The sequence below is a fragment of the Marmota monax genome, unplaced genomic scaffold (genome assembly GCF_021218885.2).
Source record: "Marmota monax isolate L192 unplaced genomic scaffold, Marmota_monax_Labrador192_F-V1.1 WCK01_AAM20220418_F8-fsc00004, whole genome shotgun sequence".
Lineage (NCBI taxonomy): Eukaryota > Metazoa > Chordata > Mammalia > Rodentia > Sciuridae > Marmota > Marmota monax.
Genome location: NW_026692881.1, coordinates 23,164,210 through 23,184,962, shown reverse-complemented (window position 1 = coordinate 23,184,962; position 20,753 = coordinate 23,164,210). Strand labels below are relative to the sequence as shown.

General features: G+C 37.6%; 1 long non-coding RNA gene across 2 annotated transcripts; it reads left to right on the top strand.

Annotated features, from left to right (window-relative positions):
* The first annotated feature begins 2,016 nt into the window (after positions 1 to 2,016).
* LOC124096190 (uncharacterized) lies at positions 2,017 to 20,719 on the top strand. 2 transcript variants are annotated; one of them, XR_009227326.1, is made up of 3 exons: positions 2,017 to 4,560; positions 6,451 to 16,338; positions 20,245 to 20,719. It is a non-coding gene; the product is annotated as an uncharacterized LOC124096190 (long non-coding RNA). The 2 variants fall into 2 exon arrangements; XR_009227325.1 differs by having other exon boundaries at positions 2,017 to 5,095.
* Positions 20,720 to 20,753: the final 34 nt, after the last annotated feature.

Genomic DNA, 20,753 nt, shown 5'->3' with positions numbered 1-20,753 from the left:
TAGGTAAATTAAGACTTCAGAATTAGTATTTTGTTGGAGGGGGCAGGGGTGTGAACAGGAATACTCATTCTTTAATACCCCTCAGATGATCTTTATGAACACTGGAAAGAGGGAAAAACTTTTCCCAGAGGGTTCCTTTGAAGGCTTCGGAGTCTGAACCTCCTGGGATTGCCTGCACATCATGAGCACATGAGCATTTTTTTAAAGTTGAAGTTCACTGCTTTCAGTCACTTCTTGAAGGAGTATGTGAATGCAGCAGGGTGAAATCCTCCCAAGCAAGTGGTGGAGAGACACTGCTGAAGAAGAAGAGACTGACCTTTCCGGAGAAAGGGCCCTTCCTCTGGAAATAGTCACTTTGCGTTGTATTTCCCATAATGGGAATGAGTTTCAGGGAACCATACTTCCTGGTTAACCACATAAAACTATATGCATTATGAGGAAAAAAACAGTGCAGTCTTCAAACTATAATGTAATGATTAATAGCAAAGACTCTGGAAACAGGTGCCTTGGGAATGAAATATTGCTTCATTCTTTATGAGCTCTGTAACTTCATGAAAATAATTTGGCAGCTCCAGGCCTCTATTTTGTCATATTTGTTCAGGACAAATACTAAATTTTTAATAACTTTTTATTGTTTTTCTTTACTTTTTTATTGCACAAAAGGAAATAAAACCTGTGACTTTGTACATAAATATGAGAGAATATTATATACCCATTAAATATTTATATAATTACATATTACATATTATTAGTTATATATTTTGTATAATATCTCAGCTTATGCAGCTAGGAAAATGTATTTGGCAAACAAAAAATTGAAAACATAAATTTCAAATATAGTAAGATTATAAATCCATGGTGGCAGAAACATATTTATTGAGTTGCCTAGTGTATATCAAATATTTAATTGGGCATCTGGTACATAATAGGAGCTTAGTAAACTTTTTATTGAATTCATTTATATTTTTCTAAACAAAAAATGGAAGACGTGAAGTAAATCTGGAAAATGGAGCTAAAACATTATCGATTATCAATGAGCATTTTGATTATAAATCAAATTGTATTTTATGACATTTCTTTTAGGATCATGGACAATGTGTATTATAATGTGTATATAATTTCAGAAATCTGAAATTAAAAATAATAGTGAACTTATCTTTATTATACTTAATTCAAGGCAACTGAATTTGACAAAAAAATAATCCCTCTAATTACAAGTCTTTGTAGATAATTTTTAAGGCAAAGGCAAGAAAGCCGCTTTTTTTCTTCTTTTGAATGTGTAATAGCAAGTGTTTTCAAGCATTTCTTCATTAGATTTTTAAATTAGAGAAGAGATAGGTTTGAAGGTAATTGTACCAGTAAAACTAGGCACAGTTCTTAGACATCCTAGTCCCTATACTTTCAAAAAACAAAATGAAAAAAAAAAACAATACATATGTATATAATTCAATTTGAGTCTCAGACACTAGGTTGACCTTGATATTTATGTGTCTGTCCATAAAATTCATGCACACACACAGACACACATACTATGTATGCATAGGAAGGCAAGCACTTGCTCAGTAATGGAGGTGAGACACTAAATGGTCTTTTACTTCAATGGAAGGAAATTTAGAACAAAGGGAGACAGAAGGAGAAGTAAGATAGAGATATGGAGAAAGGAGGAGACAGAAAGAGACAAGTCTGAATCAGGAACATGGGTTCATATGTGCAAAGAGAATCAGGAGTTAAAGACAAAGGAACAGCATAGCAATGCAAAACTTGAAATTCATCAATGTTTTAAAAAAGTTCAAGAGCAAAGCTTATTCTTTATTCATTAGAATCTTTCCTAATATACTAATAAGCATTTTTAATGATTTGACATGAATTCTGAATTTTTTGTTCTTAGGTGCCCTATCACCGTCAAGGCCTTATGAGATGTGCACCAGATTCCAGGGCTAACCAGCAATCACCACATTTCCTTTGCAAAAGTTTGTACAGTGGCTCCTGACTTTACAAAAAGTGGTATTTCATTTTTTATTTTTTATCATAATATATTTTGCCTTTTAAACAGAATTTACACTAGTAGTTAGATTTCTAGGTCAGCCCACAAAGACCAAGGTTCTCATATTAAGATGATCCTGTGCTTTAGGTATCCAGTGACTTTGAGCATTTAAAAGCTCATCTGGACATCAAACTGGGGTTGGTCATTTCATTTCTGGCAGAGTATGCCTTGGAGTCCATGCTGATGAGGAGATATGACGGTGTCAAAGACTTGGACACATTTGCTTTTTAGAACGTGAGACTAATGATCTAGTACAGGGACAGGCAAACTATGTGTGGAACAGATGTGTGTTTTTTCCACCTGCTTTTTTCTAAATGAGTTTTTAGTGGAACACAATCAAGCATTTGCTTTTCCTATTGTCTTTGGATGTTTCTGTCCTAAATAGTTGATTTTGGTAATTGTAATAGTGATCACTTGTCCTACAAAGTATTTCCAGACTGTCCCTTTATAGGAAAGTTCAATGACCCCTAAATGGCCTAAATCAGGAGGACACCTTTTTTAACTATGCCTTTTATATTTGTGCTGATTTGAATTGTTTGTCTTTTGCTCTACGTTATAAAACTATTAAAACATCTCAAATGTTTGTTCTACATGCAAATATGGGGTTTTGATAGTCATGTCTTTATTAAAAATCAGTAGATGAATGTGGAGCAAACTACAGACAGACAGACCTCCTATCTTGGAGACAAGGAGAAGAGTTAGGGGGATAACTCAGGCAAGAATTTTGTTGTTGTTGTTGTTGTTTTGGTACTGAGGATTGAACTCAGGGGCACTCAACCACTGAGCCACATCCCTAGCCATTTTTATATTTTATTTAGAAACAGGGTCTCAATAAGTTGCTGAGGCTGGCTTTGAACTCAAAATTCTCCTGCCTCAGCCTCCTTACCCAGTGGGATGACAGGCACAGGCAAGGAATTTTGATGGCTAGAATTAGCATGGTAAATATAGAGATGGGTGAATATAGGTTAAAATAGATTTGATACAGATTTTAGGATGTATATCCTTGGGAACCTAAGAAGGATGATAGGAAGAGTCAAGAAGGATAAATACCCACAATTCTGACCATGACAATTATACAAATGTGTATTATGAAAGTTAGAGATGCAGAATTTGTGGTTCCCAGTAAGGAGGAGGAAATGCTGCTCTGCTGTACCGTTCTCTACCTCCATTTGTACTTGCAAGGCTTATGGAGCCCCAGTACCACTGAGATATTGTGTGTATGTGTTTATGTCTGTGAACTTGTGCACATGACTTTAGATTGTTGGCACTTGATCTTGACAGTACAGTGCCTTCTGGTATTTTAAGTCAGTTGGTGGTGCTATAACAAAGTACCATAGACTGGGTGGCTTATACACAATAGGAATATATTTTTTCATAGTTCTGGAGACTGTGAAATCTAAAACAAGGTACTGGCAGATTTGGTACATGGTGAGAGCCTGCTTTCTAGTTCATAGGCACACATCCTATTTCTGTGTCCTCTTATGGTAGAAGAGGATGGCTGAGCTCTCTGATAATTCATTTATAAGGGCACTAATAATCTCCAGTCACCTGCTGAAGTCTCCACCTCCAAACTCCATCACATTAGGGGCTGGGTTTCAATATTCAAATTTTGTGGGGACATAAAGGTTCAGCATAAGGCATCTTGCCTGTGGACTTATTGTTGGATTTTCAATTAATGATGACTGTACAAAAAGCTTCTAATAAGTGAGGCTTCTGTTGCTTGATTGAGGCCTCCGTGCTAAGTAAAAATTCCATATAGTTTCTTACAGTGTTGATCCTAGGTGTCAAATGCAAATCCCATATGTTCCCCTATAAGTCATTCTGAGCAAAAGCAAGGACTTGTGCCATGACTTCTCCCTGAGGAAGAAGCTGTAGGTCAGGAACATGGCCAGCATTGTCTTGAGCAGAACCATCCCCCCCGTTGGTGACCCCACTGTTGTTCATTATTATAAACTCCTTCCTAGTTCATGGCAGCACAGAGATGAACGCCACTCCTGATCCCTTCCTTCTTCTGACCAATGCCTCCTGAGTAAGATATATATTATTAGTGTAGGTGGTTAAGAAAAACATGAATCAATTCTGCTGTAAAACTTAAATGAAATTCTTCAAGGCAAACAACCAGAGTTCTAGGTGAGATTAGCCAGTTATAGCGTCCTTGTCTGTTATCACTGAAATTGTTTCTGATGCTTTTCCAGCCTTTATTGAAATATCCTAATATGATCAAGTTCTCCTAAAAGACTGTAAGATGTACGTATTAGCTTCATAACAAGGGTTTTCTTTTTCATGTTAAAAAATAAAATCAGGGGAATAATTCATAGTCTTCTGTCCTAACCTAATAAACTATCCATTCATCTCCTTTCCTAACAAATATCCTAGGACTCCTATGAAATAAAGGTCATTTGTTCAATTTGGAATGAATTAAAAATGAATGAGAGATGAAGGATGTCCCTTCATTGCCAATTTTCTTCTCTTGCAACTTTCTTCCCTCAAAGTTATCCTTCATGCAAGTATCTGAGGTGAGGATCTGAGATTCCTCCTGGGCCTTGATATGAGAGACAGTACAGGGTGCAAAAGTGGTGTGTAAAGAGCATATAGAATGTGTGACTGATTGGTAGTGATTGACTGATGCCTTGCTGTGGTGACTTAATGTCCCATTCCTATTGGAAATTCTTAATTTCATTAACCTAATTGCAAAACCAGTTTAAGAAACTATAGAAAGTAAAACTTTTGATTGAATCAGTGGGTGGCTATTCATAGACACGACATATTACCGAAAGTATTGAGGCTACGCAGGTATTGGCAGGATGGATAGTAGCATCATCTTAGGAGGTATCAGATTCTGTTTCCAGATGTGTGGTGAAGTTGTTCCAAGAGTTGGCACTTCTGTATCCCTGGGGTCCCTACTCAGTGAATTCTGGTACCACTGTATTATGAAGAATTAAGTTCTAGTTCAAACCCATTTCTTTTGAACACAGACCCCTGTTTTACCCTGACTTGAGGTTAAAGTCTTCCTCATGATCTGATTTCAGATCTTCACTGAAAGTGTCCCTGGTAAGTAAGCAATTTAGTAAGTACTTGTGGCTGCCTGAGTTCATTCCTGCTGTGCTGGCTGCAAGTGGGATACATATTCTTTCTCCCTTTCTGTCTTCTTAAGCTCATTTTGATTAAAAGTAGTCTCTTTTCTTCTTTGTGAAAATCTTCCTGTCACCCATTCGACCTGGGTTTGAGTTTGGATCTCTTAGTCTAGGAAATGGTAACATGGAAGCCAAAACTTACAAAAGGAAACTTGGTTCCTGAAGACAGACATTACTTCAGTGAAAAGTAATCAGTAAAATTATATGAGGGAAAATAAAGCAGCTCATTACAACAGGGTCAGCCTTATCTAGTTTATGAGCACCACTTAATTAGTTATTAAAGGCTAAGATATTTGAGAACATTTTAACAGTGTTCTATTAAGGTCAAAGTGACTTAGGATAAATTTAAATGGTGTTAGCCATTATGCTGTGTGAAGAACTCTTGATTTGGTGAGTTGAAGTGTGATGTGAGGCAGTGAGTCCTGAACTGAGTCAGGGGGAGACAAGCTTCATATCCCGCTTCTGCTTTAACTGGCTCTGGGATCTGAGATGAGGTTAGAGTCAATACCCGGGTCGTTTGTGAGGAATTCATGCAAGGAGAGCATTCAGCACAGGGAGGGCTTCGCTCTTTCTGGGTGCCCTGTGAATTCTCAGTCTCTGTTTGGCTCAATCTGTCTGTCAGTCTTTTCTACTGAAGTTTGTTCAGGAAGTTTCTTTGAACCAGGGAGTTTCATAAAATGCAAGTGACACTGGGGACACTGTTCTATTCCAGGATGTTCTTTTTTAGGTTTGGGCATTGGACCTGATCCAGGAGACTGGGGTGTTTGTTCTGATTTTCTCTTCATTAGTTGTGTCAATTCTGACCTTTTTAGAGCATAATTTCTTCCCCTGGGCCGTAGGGATAATACTACTGTCTAGGGACGCATGGGCCCTGAGTGGGACAGCCCCAGCTTAATTCTCAGTTCTACCACTGACTACACGGTAGGTAACCTTGGGCAAGTTACTGACACTGTGTTTCCTCATCTTAAAAGAACGTAATAGTAAGAACCACTTCCTGAGATATTCCAGAGACTGATATGAATCAATATAGAAAAATGCTCTTAGGAGAATGCCTGACACAGGATAGTTGCTTAATAAATGGTAATTGGAATGATTTTTATGGCTTTCTTTCCTTCACTCTAAGGAAATCGCCAGTCATCAAAACTGGAATGCTCAGGGTCCTGCTTATACAGTGTTAATGATTCAACAGCTCTCCCAAGAAAATAACTAATTCACCCATCTTTATTTTACCTTTTCTCTCTCCCTTCTCCCACCCCTGATTTCTCCATGCAGAACTGAGAAGCATCAGCAGCAACAACTATAATTCAGAGCCAAACTGCCAGAAACTAAGGATGGACAAACCTCCCCTCCCAAGCCCCTTCTTTGACCCTGGATTTCACAGGTAGAGAAATTCCACATACTCCTTAAGAGGGACAGAGCTGGGAGCACAAGGTTTTCTGGGAAAACCAGTGGCAGAGGCTCCCTGCTTTTCTACAAGACACTTATCTTCTTACTCAGGGAACCAATATTTTCTTCAACCAAGTGGAAGTCCATGGGCTTTCTCTTTTATTTGAGTACCCACCCCAGCCTCAGAGCCAGTTGACCAACGGGAAACTGTATGGGGCTTTTCTAAGCCCTCTGGGGGAACTCAAAGTAAGTCTCAGTGGAGAAAATGTAGGATTGGCCTGTGGTCTTGGTTGTAACCCTGTCTCTTATAAAATTGTGGTATCAGATGAAATATGAATATAGTCCCTGAAAAGTGTAGACTTGTCACAAAGGCATGATTAACGGTAAGTCACCATGATTGCTTCCTATCTGTCATTCAGGGGTCTGTCTTCCTGAATCATTGTAAAAGTTGTTCATATTCTGGCTTCATGTATGTGTGTGTGTGTGTGTGTGTGTGTATAAAGGCTCAACCCTCATATCATTAGTTTCAAAATCAGTTGTTTTGCCAGTGTCTAATTGTGTGACAGTAAACATTCACATAATCTCTAAGCCCAAATTTTCTCATTTACATGCCTACTGTGCATTCTTGCTCAAATAAAATCTCAACTTTAATTTTGGAACCTCAGGGTCTCAGGGCTAGGTGGGAAGCTTGTATATCATCTGATATGGCCTTTACCTTATGCTCGCACTCACCCCTCACCAGCCTCACAGACAAATGATCCTGCAACTTCAGACTGAAACTGACCTGGCTGTGAGCTAACTCCCTCAGGAGTTCTGATTGGTAGGAAGTTCTTTATTGTGGTAAGATGAACTCTATACCCTCTAGTTACTATTACCTGTTGGTATCTGTGTTACCTCTGGATCCATTAACCTAATTTAATCACGACATTGAATAATTCTGTAAATGCCATTACATTTTTTTTTTAACATAATCACTCAGCTCCTTTGCTGGCTCCACCTTTGGAGATTCTGATCTGAGTTGAGTTATAAAACAGCATCAGGTATTTCTAAACATTTCCAAGTGTTCTTGTTGCTTTGTTCTGATGATCCCCCAGAGGCATGAATTCTACTGCCATGAATGGAAGAGCAGGTGTCTTAAACTTGGATTATTTTATTTTATTTGGAAGTGATTTCTCCTTCTTATGACCTTCATTTATTTTTTTTTTAATTCTAAACAAAAAAAAAAGATGAATACAATTTTAGAAGAGAACTTGAAAGCTTCTAAGTAACAAAATGAAAGTCATTTGTAACTCAACTATTTGTAAAAATATAAATAAGACTGTATTTTATGCCTTGTATCTGGATCATGTTTCAGTATATGTATTTATATGCAATTGTTGAAACTGGCAGTCCATGTGGTTCTAGGTGCTAACCTGGTACTGAGCATTATGTTGTCTTTTCGTAAGTATTATCATAATGGTTGCATCATAATATTTTGTTGAATGAATGCACCATAATTTACTTAATGAATCCCCGATTGTAATCCCCACTTTGGGTTCAGTTTTTAGGAACACCAAGGCTATTTTCTTTGAAGAGTGGAAATATGAGAAAAGGTAATGCCTGTAGGTTCCCATCACAAAATATTTTTTTCCCAAGTGTTAAAGTAACCCCTTCACCCTTTTTTTTTCTTTTCTTTTCTTAAATTAGAGTCACTAGGGCAAGTGTGTCCAATCCTGTTGGAGCTGGAAAGTTGAAAACACAGGTTGATGTGCATGTGTGTGTGTGAATTGTACTTCCCAAATTCAAGCTTACAGTATCATATTGGTGATGTCTGTGACAAACAAGACTTCTTTGGTTTGTCCCTTTTACAGATTCAAAAGGCCCACCCAGGGCTGGAACAACCTTTTCCTCTGATATTCAGAATTTTCTTGGAAATTACTATCCCTCTGTGTGAGGAAGAAAGCTTTTAATGCACTTGAACCCAGAGCAGAAATCAAAATATTCCACGTGTGCCTCGTATTGACATAATTTGGATCCACTTATTTATAAGCACATCACCCTGGTGGCACAAAGGTTCCACCTTCAATGATCAGATCAGTACCCCAGGGTTACTGTTAAGAGTGGCAGTATCCTCTCTACTCTGTAAACATAATCAATTCTAGTTATGTTCTTCATGTGTCCATTAAAAAAGGTGGATGAGAGCTACCAAGATGACTCCCTGGTTTTGGTAGTGAGGTACCCATATCGGGTGGGCAGATCCTCCTCGTGGTTGACTATGATAAGTAAGAGTGAAGCATTTTGCTCCTCTGCCGCAGTCCGGCTGCAGCAAAATAACCGGGGGGGGGTGGGGGGGGGGGGACAAATAACTTGTGTATGTTGATACAGCAGGAGTAGGAGCCCTTTATTGCAGGACAGGAGCAGTATTTATACATTCCACACAGCTTATCTAATTAGCATAAACTAGATACATCAGTCAACCAATAAGGAATCTCCACACTTAATGGCTTGTTTTTGTTACTTCTCAAACCACTCCCTCTGGCATTTTGCCAGGCACCATCCAGACTTGTTTACGAACTTTAACATTCCCCTGGCAAAATGCCAGGTGTTATTTTGACTTGTTTACAGACTCTAACACTCCTCCTTTCCCACGATATAACTTTAATAACTAGGAAGGCCAGGACCTTTTAACTACTAACTTTGGTTCAAATACAAAGAAAAATGATTATCGAGATTGATCTTTTGATATACCAGGGATGAGAGAAGCCATGCAGATTAGGAGGAAAGGGTAGTGATGGCCAACCTTATCTATAGTTCATATATTTAAAATTCAGAACTGTGGACATCCTGAATCGAAAAGTTTTTGGCCACTCAAAATCAAAATCAGCTTCTCAAAAAGAGACAAGACACTCTGCTCATAGAATGGAACCACCATAATCTGTCAGTGAATTTCTCAGCACAAACGTTGCAGGCTAGGAGAGAGTGGGATGATGTATTCGATGTCCTGAAAGAAAAAAAAATTCTGCAAGCCAAGAATACCATGTTTAACAAGATTGCCCTTCACAAATGGAGGCAAGATAATGATATTCCCAGATAAACAAAAGGTGAGGAAGTTCATCACCAGTAAACCTGCCTTACAAGAAATGTTAGAGTGAGTTCTTAAAGTGGAAGTGAAAGGATTCTATTTAGTCATGTGAAAATATATGTAAGTATAAAATTCTGGTAAATATATAATGCATTTCAGAATATTTAATTCTATATTGGTAGTATATAAATCACTTTTGTATAAAGATTAAAATACAAGTATTGTAAATACTTATAGCTATAATAATTTGTTAATGGATAGAAAATACATCAAAGATCTGAGTTGTGACTTTAACGCATCAAATATGGGGTGGCTAAAAGTGTATGATTTTTGTATGTTCTGAAACTTAGCGGGATAAAAGCTATTATAGGGCAATAACCACAGCAAAAATGTACAGTAGATCCACAAAGATAAAGAAAAAAGAATGAAAACATAACCACCGAAGAAAAACATCAACTCACAAAGGAAGATAGTCATGTTCTTCATGTGTCATTAAAAAAGGTGGATCATAGCTACCAAGATGACTCCCTGGTTTTGGTAGTGGTACCCATGTCGGGTGGGCGGATCCTCATCATGGTTGACTATGATAAGTAAGAGTGAAGAGCAAGGAAGGAAGAAAGGAGAAAGAAGGAACAAAGAAACTACAAAACAGTCCTCAAACAAAAACAAAGTGGTAAGTAGCAAGTTCTGACCTTTCTGTCCTTAATTGCTTTGAATGTGAATAGGTGAAATTCTATAATGCAAAGACTAGGATGGCTGAACAAACATTAAATAGAGAAAAAGAAAAGATTCAATATATGCTTCCTACAAGACACATACTTCAGACTTAAATAAAAACATAAGCGAAAAGGGAGGGTATGTGAAAAGACTCCAGACAAATTAGAAACCAAAAGATAATAGGGATAGATATGTTTAGACTAAGTAAAATGTAAATAAAAAATTAACAAAAAAAGAAGGTAGTAAGGAATGGAAAAGGGGTCAGGTAATAAGAGGGTATAATAATTGTAGTTATATATGCAACCAGCAGTGGAGCATCTAAATATATTAAGCAAATATTAACAGATCTGAAGTTAGTAATATCAGTATTATGAAAAGGGCCAAACACCATGATCAAGCGGTATTTATTTTGGGGAATGAAAGGATGGTTTAATATATGCACATAAGTGTGATATTCCACATGTCTAGAATGAATGATGAAAACCATACAATCATCTTAATGGGTGAAGAAAACATATTTGACATAAACCTTTTCAGGACAAAACTCTGATGATGTGTGTGTGTATAAATAAATGCATGCACACAGACAATACAATATTATTCAGCCATAAGAGAGAAGGAAATCCTGCCATTTTTAACAACATAGATGAGCACGGAGGGCATTATTGCTAATGAAAAAAGCTAGACAGAGAAAGGAAAAATGGTGTATGGTATCACTCTCATGTGAAATTTAAAGTAACAACTGCAATACACTCAGAATAGAATGGTAATTGCCAAAGGTTGAGGAAAATGTTGAGATGTTGGTCAAAGGTTACATACTTTAGTAATAAGATAAACACATTTAAAGTTCTAATGTACACCATGGTGATTGTATTTAATAGTGCTGTATTTCATGCTTGGGATTAATTTTCTATAAGGATAGATTAAGCATTCTTAACAAAAAAGAAAAAGTTAACTCTGTGAGGTGATAGATGTGGTAATTAGCTAATTAACTTGATTACGCTAATGACTTCATAACATTTATGTGTATCAAATCATCACATTGTGCACTTTAAATATATACAATTCTATTTGTCAATTATAACTCAATAAAGCCGGAGATTAAAAAAAAAAAAAAAGAAGAACAGTAGCTTCTATTTTCTTTTTTCTATGTGCAAAAGGCATTCCTGTTCTTTGTTTCTTAAGAATTGAGGGGCTATTGGATTATAGGATGAGAGATATAGATATAAGTAAGAGATATATAGGTGACTTAGCCACAACACAATTTGGTCAATTCTCCATGGAAGTTTTGCCCCCCACAAAAAAGTGCAGATGGATCTCTGGGTCAGTGGCCTGTGAAAATATCGGATTTTTTTCCTTCATTTTTCTAAAATATCAAGGAAATGAGAGACAGGTTTCTTTATCATGTGCCCAGTTCTCCAATGGAAGAAGACAGAGGTGCCATTACCCTAGAAGATACTCCATATCAAGTCATGCTATGGCCTATAAGCCTTCCACAAAAGCTGTTGGTCACTCCCAGAATTCCATGTCAGTCAAATACAGAGGGTTGCACATTTTGAAACCTTATTCAGTAAAGCATTCAAGCACTGAAGAGGGGGTAGAATGATTGACATAGACCGGGGCTGCTGGAATAGGTAGGTTCCAAATAAGAACAGAACCATGAATTACAACCAGGGCAGGTGGTCAGCACAAGGCAGAAACTGATTCAAACAGGAAGACAAGCCAAAAAGACAAAAATTTCAAAGGCAGACTAAAGTAGGTCATAAGGTCAAAAAGCAAATGACTGTCAGAAGTCACAAGGGCAGGGCCAAGGTAGCAGGGTGAGCCAAGAATAAGCCATCTCCTTCAATCAGAGGGAAACCCTTGCTACATTCCGAAAGTGTTTGTTTACTTCATAAGGCAGAGGTACCTGTTTGGCTCTTGGGGTTTATATGGGCCTTATGGGTGGTGTTATAATTAAATAGCAGAGTAGTACTTTAACACTCTGCTAATTCTCAGGTTATATTTGTAAACAAGCCAGGGAAGCTTGAAGTGATGTTTCACATTAGCAGTATACATTTTGGTACACTAGAGATCATTTTAAGAATAATTTTGATTTATACTTGCGCACTCACCTCATTTATTTTATAAGTCTAGACTTTAAAGGAGGATCCTCCTCAAATATTTAGGAAGAACAACTTATCACTTGTTCAACACCCCCTTTAAAAGTCTAGAAGCCTTCCTTTTGGGACTTAGACTGTTGTCTCTGTGATATGGCCCCTCCTTTCCCACCTGCTCAGGAAATGTGAGCTGTGAATTGCAGCTGATTTGGAATTTAAAGAGACTGCAACTCAAGTGTGACAGCAACTGCGCTATTTGTTCACCAGACTGTTAAGCCTGTCATTACCCAAGGCGACCTTAGAGCAAACTCTTATTTAATTGTTTAAGCACGAGAAGCAAAAATGTCTAGGTACCCTGCTTCTCTAAATTTTTTTTTCCTATTGGGGCTTTTTTTCTCTACTAGTTAGCATTTAAATCAAAGAAATATAAACTAGGTGAGATGACCTCTTGAAGACTGAAGATCACAATAAAATTGTAATATGCAAGATCTCAAGGGGATGATTCAGGAAAAATGTGGCATACAAGAAATGTTCTTCCACACTTTTCTACAAATAATTTTAAACTTTATTTATTTATTTATTCATCTATTTTGGGTTTAAATGGCCACATGGCTAAAGTAACAAAATCAGATGAGTAGGCCCTATTTCTTTGGCTCACTCCTTGATCCTTTTAAAGCTATAGGTACAAGACTGGCAATTAGTTCCTGAGTGGCATGAACAGTGCCATTTTGCTTATTTTCAACAAGTATTATCTGTCATCCTTCATTAGATTGACCCAGAAACTGTGGGAAACCATGACCCAATATTTAAGGGGAATCAAGATTATAATCACCAGTGTTGAACATGATTTTATCATTGGTGCTCCTCATCAGTTGGTATGTTTTCAGTTCCCTGGGGAGAGGTTACAGAATTCCCAAGAAGATCTTCTATGAGCAATTGGAAGGAATTTTTCTCAATATCTCTAGTATGTTTTGCTTTGCGGAACATGGCTGCATTTGAGAGGAAGGTGTGTTTGACTTTTCTCAAGGCTGTGCTTTATTGTTCTTAACTCCAATGGTATTTAAAGGTGAAAGGATACAAATTAAATCACATGCATATTCTGTAAGACCATAGACGATAGGCAGGTAAGGTTCAGGGGTAGGCTGAATGTCGGCAGATTTCCATCTCCAGCTCAGTGTTAAAATATTGCAGCGAGAGTACGAAGAGGAAAAACTGGTATTTTTTCTATTTTATCTGTAAAGCTCACTCTGGGCTCAGGCCAATAAAATGTTTGGCCAATAAAATATTAACTCATATTCATGCAAAAGCTTCAAAAATCACTTGCATGATATGTTCACCTTTTCTTGGAAATTTGCTACCATCAGTGTGAGTATAGGTTAACATGCCTAAACCTTGGCATGAGAAGATAGTAAAGGTGTTTTATTCAATTAGCTGACATCCTGACAACTTCCAAATAGGAGGGAGCCTAACCAAGACAGGCAGAAACATTTAACAACCTTGTATTTGTAGCAGAGTAGCTGAGGGCAGACACAAAATGAGCCTACCTGAGCCCAGCTTAGATCAGTGTAATTGCTCAATCACCCTATAAACTCATAAAATGTAAGAAATGTTGACTGTTGTATAACAATGATATTTTATGTTGTTGATCACACAGCATTAATGTGGCAATAGATACCTGACACACCAGCCCAATGAACATGATCAGTGAGTGTTAGCTATATACATCTCATCTCATTGAATCTAACGTGCTTTGATAATGGTATCTCCTTGCTTTTTCTAGAAGCTATCTATAGAAAGCTTCTTTACAATGGCATAATAATCACCATATGGCAGGCAGTGACTTTTATATTCCATGAATTCAAAGATGCATCTTTAATTCAAATATGCTATAGTGCTAAATTTCTGGTTATTGTGGAAAATTTTGTTAAAAATCTTTAGGATACCAGTGACCTGTGAGTGCAACTGGGTGCAGCTCCTTGGGACTTGAGTGGCTGTAGATGCAAAGATTGCAGCTTGGTATATTATGGCATCAGAGTCTCAGTCAGGCTCACTGAGGTCAGAGGCACCTGTAACTGGCCAGTGGACCTCTCCATTGAAGCAGATCAGTGCTATCCTTATTTTCCTTAGTGACAGGAGCAGTGTGGGACTCTCATGAGAGTTTCCAGTTTGCCTAAACACCACAATGGCAAAGCCTTCACAAATAAGGCTTTCTTCCACATTTACAGTTTGAGGGGTAAACTATGCCCCCCAGGATCTCTTAATGCTAAACTGGGGTAGTGTTTAATTGTGCTGCATATAAGTGATATGAGACAGCCAAGAAGAGTTTAAATACAACAATTATGGCAATAGTCAGGGAGACTTTAAATACTACAATTAAAATTACTTGTTGTGTGTTTTGCATGTTATGTTTTGTCGGGGTCTGTATACCAGACACAGATTAATATTTTATTCCCTATATCAATATTTTATAGTTTTTAGTAGAATGAGGTAAACGAGGTTAGTATTTTGTGTTTAAATTTTAAATGGAAGTTTACAGACATTGCAAGAAAATTAATACTGTTATTTCATTGTTATTGGACCAAAAAAAGGAGAACACAGGTTGAGCCAATACTTGGCTCCAAATAACTTTCACCTGCAATTTTTCTTTCTTTCGTAGAAATCGTACTCATCTTTAAACAGAAGTAAATAAAGCAAGGTTCTCTAAGCACCTTTCATATCCTCTGAGGGCCACTACAATGAGGAGTCACCAAAGTATTACAGAATTGATGGCACAACACAGGGATCATGCTTGTGCCTTCCATGGTGAAAGCCCTAAAGGGAGAAATTATTGGTTCAGAGGAATCAGCCTGCTCTAGCTGAATGATGAGCTCATTCGGAATCTTCTTTCTACCAAGGGATGCCCATGACTAGGAAAATGTCTTTGCTTTGTTAAAAAGGCCTCAGCCAAAGCTACCGAATGACCTTCCATCTTAAATCCAGCTTTGGTTTCCTACCAAGTGAACCCTTCATGGTTCACTGGGAGGTCAGTGGTACTGACCAGGTAGTTTGGAGAGAGCATGAGTTTGGGAGTCACAAAAACCTTAACCCAAGTTCTGGCCTTTCCTGTGAAATGCCAACCTGATTTTGCTAGGCTCTTTACTCTGAATGTCAATTTCATCCTTAAGTAAAGGGTGGTTAATTTTCACCTTGTAAGATATGATGAAAATTAGGAAAAATGAGATACAGCAAACAACTACATAAAGAGGTCAGTTTCAATTTCCACCTTTCCCTTCCATTTTATTATTTTTATTTTGGGAGGTACCAGGGATTGAACTCGAGGACAATCAACCCCTGAGCCACATCCCCAGCCCTTTTCTATATTTTATTATAGACAGGGTCTCACTGAGTTGCTTAGTGCCTCACTTTTGCTGAGGCTGGCTTTGAACTAGCGATCCTCCTATTTCAGCCTCCCGAACTACTGGGATTTCAGGTGTGCACCACCATGCCTAGCTATTTTATTATCTTGCTATTTTCCAGTCTTGAATGCCTCTCTTTGGAACTGGGTATTGCTAGTACATTTGCCTAAATGTTCAGGTTTGCCCGCTACTAAATGATAGAAGTCTATTCTCCTCTCCCTTGATGGAGCATTCCCCCTTCCAGTGGACTTCTCTGAAGTGACCACCAGCAAAGAGCACAAGTATACACCTCTGCTGTTCACACTACTCTTCCTGATTTCTCTGTCTCTGTCAATGCTAATGCCATTCAATGGTCATTCTGTGCTCTCTTTCCTTTCCCAGGAGAGTCACAGTACCACTGCTTACCCCTCTTCAGCGCCAGACTCCGTAGCAACCAGGTTGGGAAGAATGTGGATGGATCAGTGCAGCTCATCACCATGGAACCTCATTTAAAGAGAATTTGGTATGAGAGGTGGTCATCTGCACCATCTTCATATAATAAATGAGGGACAAATGCATCAAGGCCCTTAGGGTCCATTGAGACTACTGTAAACATGGACATAAAGGTCTCTAGAAAGTTCATATGTTAAAGAAGAACACAAGTGACCATGAATCTGCCACGTTTTATATGCCAGGCTTTTTACTAAAGGCACACATCAATTATTTCATTTAATGCCTCACAGCAGGCCTGTGATGTGGGTACCACTAGTAGCTCTCTTTGTGACATTTTCAGTTGTAGAGAAATTCAGTGCTTGTGCTTCATAGAAAGTTGTATACGTACCGAATGGCTAAGCTAGAACTTAGCACCTGTCAGCCTGACTCCATAGGTTTCTCTGCTTGCCTCCAGTTGAAGCCTTCCTCAGTTGGGCATTGGCCATTTTCGGATTCTGACTCTACAGATGAGCTGATGTGTTGGTGGAAGGAAGAACATCTGTGTTTCTGTTATAAAAGGAAAAGCTGTGATCACAGCCACATGCAATCAAATTCAGAGCCTTAAGGATTCCTCAGGGGTTATGGAATGTAGTTTGAGGCACACAAGTGTCAACGTCTGATGACAGGGAGGAAACATAACACCCACAGTGGCGTCTTTGGCCACCAGTGCATGAAATGTCCTATGAGTAAGTAGATGGCCTGCACTGCCTTCCTGCTCCTGGAATTCACCCTTTACACTGTCGCATGGGATGATAGGACAAGTGTGTGTGAGTAGAGCCAATGATAATTAGAAGTCACTCCCCTCATTGCCATGTGAAGACAATGTTAATTAATTAAAAGCGGATTACCTCTGTGGTTGGAGAAATGAAATAAGGGCATTGTGGATTGCATCTCCTGAAGCAGAAACACAGCACAATTATTTCTGTTCTTGTATTTCAATATCAAAACTACCTTATTTGAAATCCTCTCACTCTAGATTTTAAGATGCCTCTGTCTTTCAGAAGGCATCATGCTTAGCTTTGCAGGGTGGGGGTGTGAAGTTGCCTAACTCTTTCTCTTGCCTCTGGGCAATGTCAGGCAGGGGCAACTGACTGATTTGTCAAACATTTTATTTATGTCATTCATGAAATAGAAATATATAAAGGAAAATATGCTCTTTGCTTTGAAAAATTAAGATGTACTGGGTGCATATGTGGTTATATGACTCAATACAGGCCAACTGTGCTTGTGTACAAGCCAGAAAAAAAATTTGTGTATATGCACTAAAAAAAATGAAATATACAATCAAGCTAGTTAATATACCTTTCACTTTACAGAGTTACCATTTTTGTGGTAAGATTAATGAATATCAAAATAACATATTTTAGGCAAGTATAGGGGCAGATGCCCATAATCCCAGCAGCTCTAGAGGCTGGGTGAGACAGGAGGATCACAACTTTGAGGGCAGCCTTAGCAATTTTACCCTTAGCAACTTAGTGAGACCCTGTATCAAAATAGAATATAAAGGACTGGGGATGTGGCTCAAATAGTTAAGCGACCTTGGGTTCAGGCTTCAGCATAAAAAAATCACATTTTACACTTTGAATGTGTACAATTATACATTGTACACATTCAAAGTGCAAAATGTGGCAAGTCAGCTATACCCCAATAAAGCTGAAAATAATAATGAAAAGCAATACATGATTTATTTAAAAAGTATGTGTTTATGTACTTTTTAACGGTAGAAAAGAGATATTGTTTTAAAAATATATATTGTAAGTTATCATAAGCTACGACTAGGAACAGCAGGAATCACAGATAAAATTCTACCAAAAAGACATTATTATTTGTGTACCTCTTACTTTTATACATTCCTTTACTCTTAGAAAAATTTGATGAAGATTCAAAGTCTTATTTGATCCAATATTCATTTTGATTAAGAATATGTCTTCAAACCACATTTGAGCTTTTCCAGAAAGTGGAAGAGAAAAAAATCTGTGGCTTCCTTTGGCTCTCACAAGGAGTAGGTTGTGAAGAGGGCTTGGACTTGCCTTCTGCCCAGGACTTTCACCTTGGAGAATTCATCAAAACAGGAGATGGAGATGCTATGGAAACCGGGAAAGAGAGTTGTTGCATGCTAGCCAGTGGGAAAATAACCACTATTCCCTTCTGGAAGCAAATTTAAAAGCAAAACGTGTGTGTGTGCGCGTGTGTGTGTGTGTGTGTGTGTGTAGCCTTAAACAACACAGGCTTTGGAAAAGCTGCATTTACACTGCATCTCTTACCAGTTGTAAAAGGATAATCATCTATTTACAATGATTTGGTCGCTGCATCTTTTGCAGCTATTAATTCAAAACAGCCTCAAACTGTTTAAAAGTAGAATTGTGCTATAATGACTTTCCTCAAGGAAAGAGACTGAATATGAAATTGAGTTCCTTGGGAAAGCACATTCTGAATTCTGCCAGCAGGAAGCCCCTCTTGTGAATTGACAGGGATAGGAGGTTCCATCCCCATCACTTCAGCTAGACAAATATTCCTCAAGAGCTGCACGTTCTGGCCCACTTTTTCTCTTTTCTTTGTCTTTGTGTGTATGAGCTTGTGTATGATTTCTCTTTGCAATAATGCATGCTGCTCCAACCATCATTAAAATGATTGATTTTATCCTGTTTTCCTGATCATTTTGTTGGTTCAGTGACTGGTAAGAGCACCTACATTTTCTTTGAAGTCTTTTCTTGTGATGAGGCTTCCTTTCAGGACTGTTAGCCTTTTTCCAGAATTCTCCTGAGCATTGTATATAAGGCAACCACCTGTTCGATTTCCATGTCTCTTGTCTCCTAGGGATTACCTGTCCAATTCTAGTGCACACTTTTTAGAAATCCTAAGGGTTTCTGATAAGACTGGAGGGAATTGATACTGTTTGCTATTTATGGATGTGGATGACAAGCCACCCCTAAAAGAGTCCCTCCCTTTCCAGAAATATCAATATTTGTTAATTGTGGGTTTTGTGGGCACCTCTGAGAATCTACCTACATGAGTTGACAATTGCAACTTAATTTAATCACTACGCAGGATCTGAAAATAGCTTTTAAATCAGAGCCTAGAAACTTACAAAGCTTCCAGCACCCATGGAACCTAAGCTTGGGGATTTTTAAGTCCTAGTGACATTTTTTTTTTGGAATGTTAAGATTTAGAGTTGGACTTGCTAAGCTAACACATTAAACTGAAAAAAAAAAAATAAAAAAACAAATTCCCAGCAATTAACAATGATCTTCAAGAAGTAAAGAATATTTTATCATCAATAAGATGGAAGAACATGATGTCAAATGAAAGGATAACCATTTATTTTTTGTAAGTTTAGCTTTAAAATGAATATCTTTTTTTCCTAATTTTTAAAGCCTGTATTATTGAATCTTCATCATACTCGCCAATGTGAATAAAATGCATGAAATTAATGCTCAGTGAGAGAAGCCAGACTCAAAATCATCATAAAGAAAAGATGTGAAAAAATGGGAAAAAAGAAAATCTGAGCAAAATTTATTCATTGCAGGTTCTAATTCCCATCACAACAGATTCATGATTTAACTCTTAAAATAGCTTGGCTTTACTAACAACTAAAGCCAGATATTCCAAGGAAAAATTTTCAGGTTCTCCCATATAGCTGGTTAATTATGCAAAAGTATTCCACACAGCAAAAATAATTTATTGGTCTTCTTGAGGAAATTCAGCTTATCCTGAAACACTTGGGAATTGGGTTATCAGCTCAATTTCAGAAGGCAAATATTTACTCATTGTAGCATTGTTTCCCACAGGTAATTGGAATTCAAATATGAAAGTATTTAAGGTTTAAATCTAAGACAACTTTTTGTGTCTTGATATCATAAAATCTTTCAATGAAAAGATATCCTTTTGTTCAGTTTTCTGTATTTAAGATTCTATTTATTTATTTATTTACTCTTAGAAATGTGCCAGGTGGTATTCCAGACCTCAGGACAACAGAGACAAATACCTCAAGAAGTTCATACACCAGAGGAAGACAGGCACATAAACAGATAAGGACCACATGGAGGAATCTATGCTGGAATGAAGATTTGTAAAAAGAGTTGGAATTGATAGATATGTGGTTTAATAAAAACATTACTGTGAATTTAACATATGGAGGGACTGCCAAATGATTTTCAAAAGCAGCTGTACTATGTCAAAATCTCACTAGCAATTTAAGAGAAATCAACTTTTCCACATCCTTGTTTACAATTGTTACTGTCTTGTCTTTCTTTTTAGCTATGTTAGGGAGGTTGAAGTAGCACCTACTTGTAGTTTTGATTTGCATTTCTCTGCTGACTACTGATGTTGAACATTTTTAATGTGCTTTTTGATTATGTGTATATCTTCTTTGAATAAATGTTTTCATAAAAATAAAAAAGAAAAGATGTGAACAGGTGACGTGACTCTCTGCTAATAGAAGTCAAT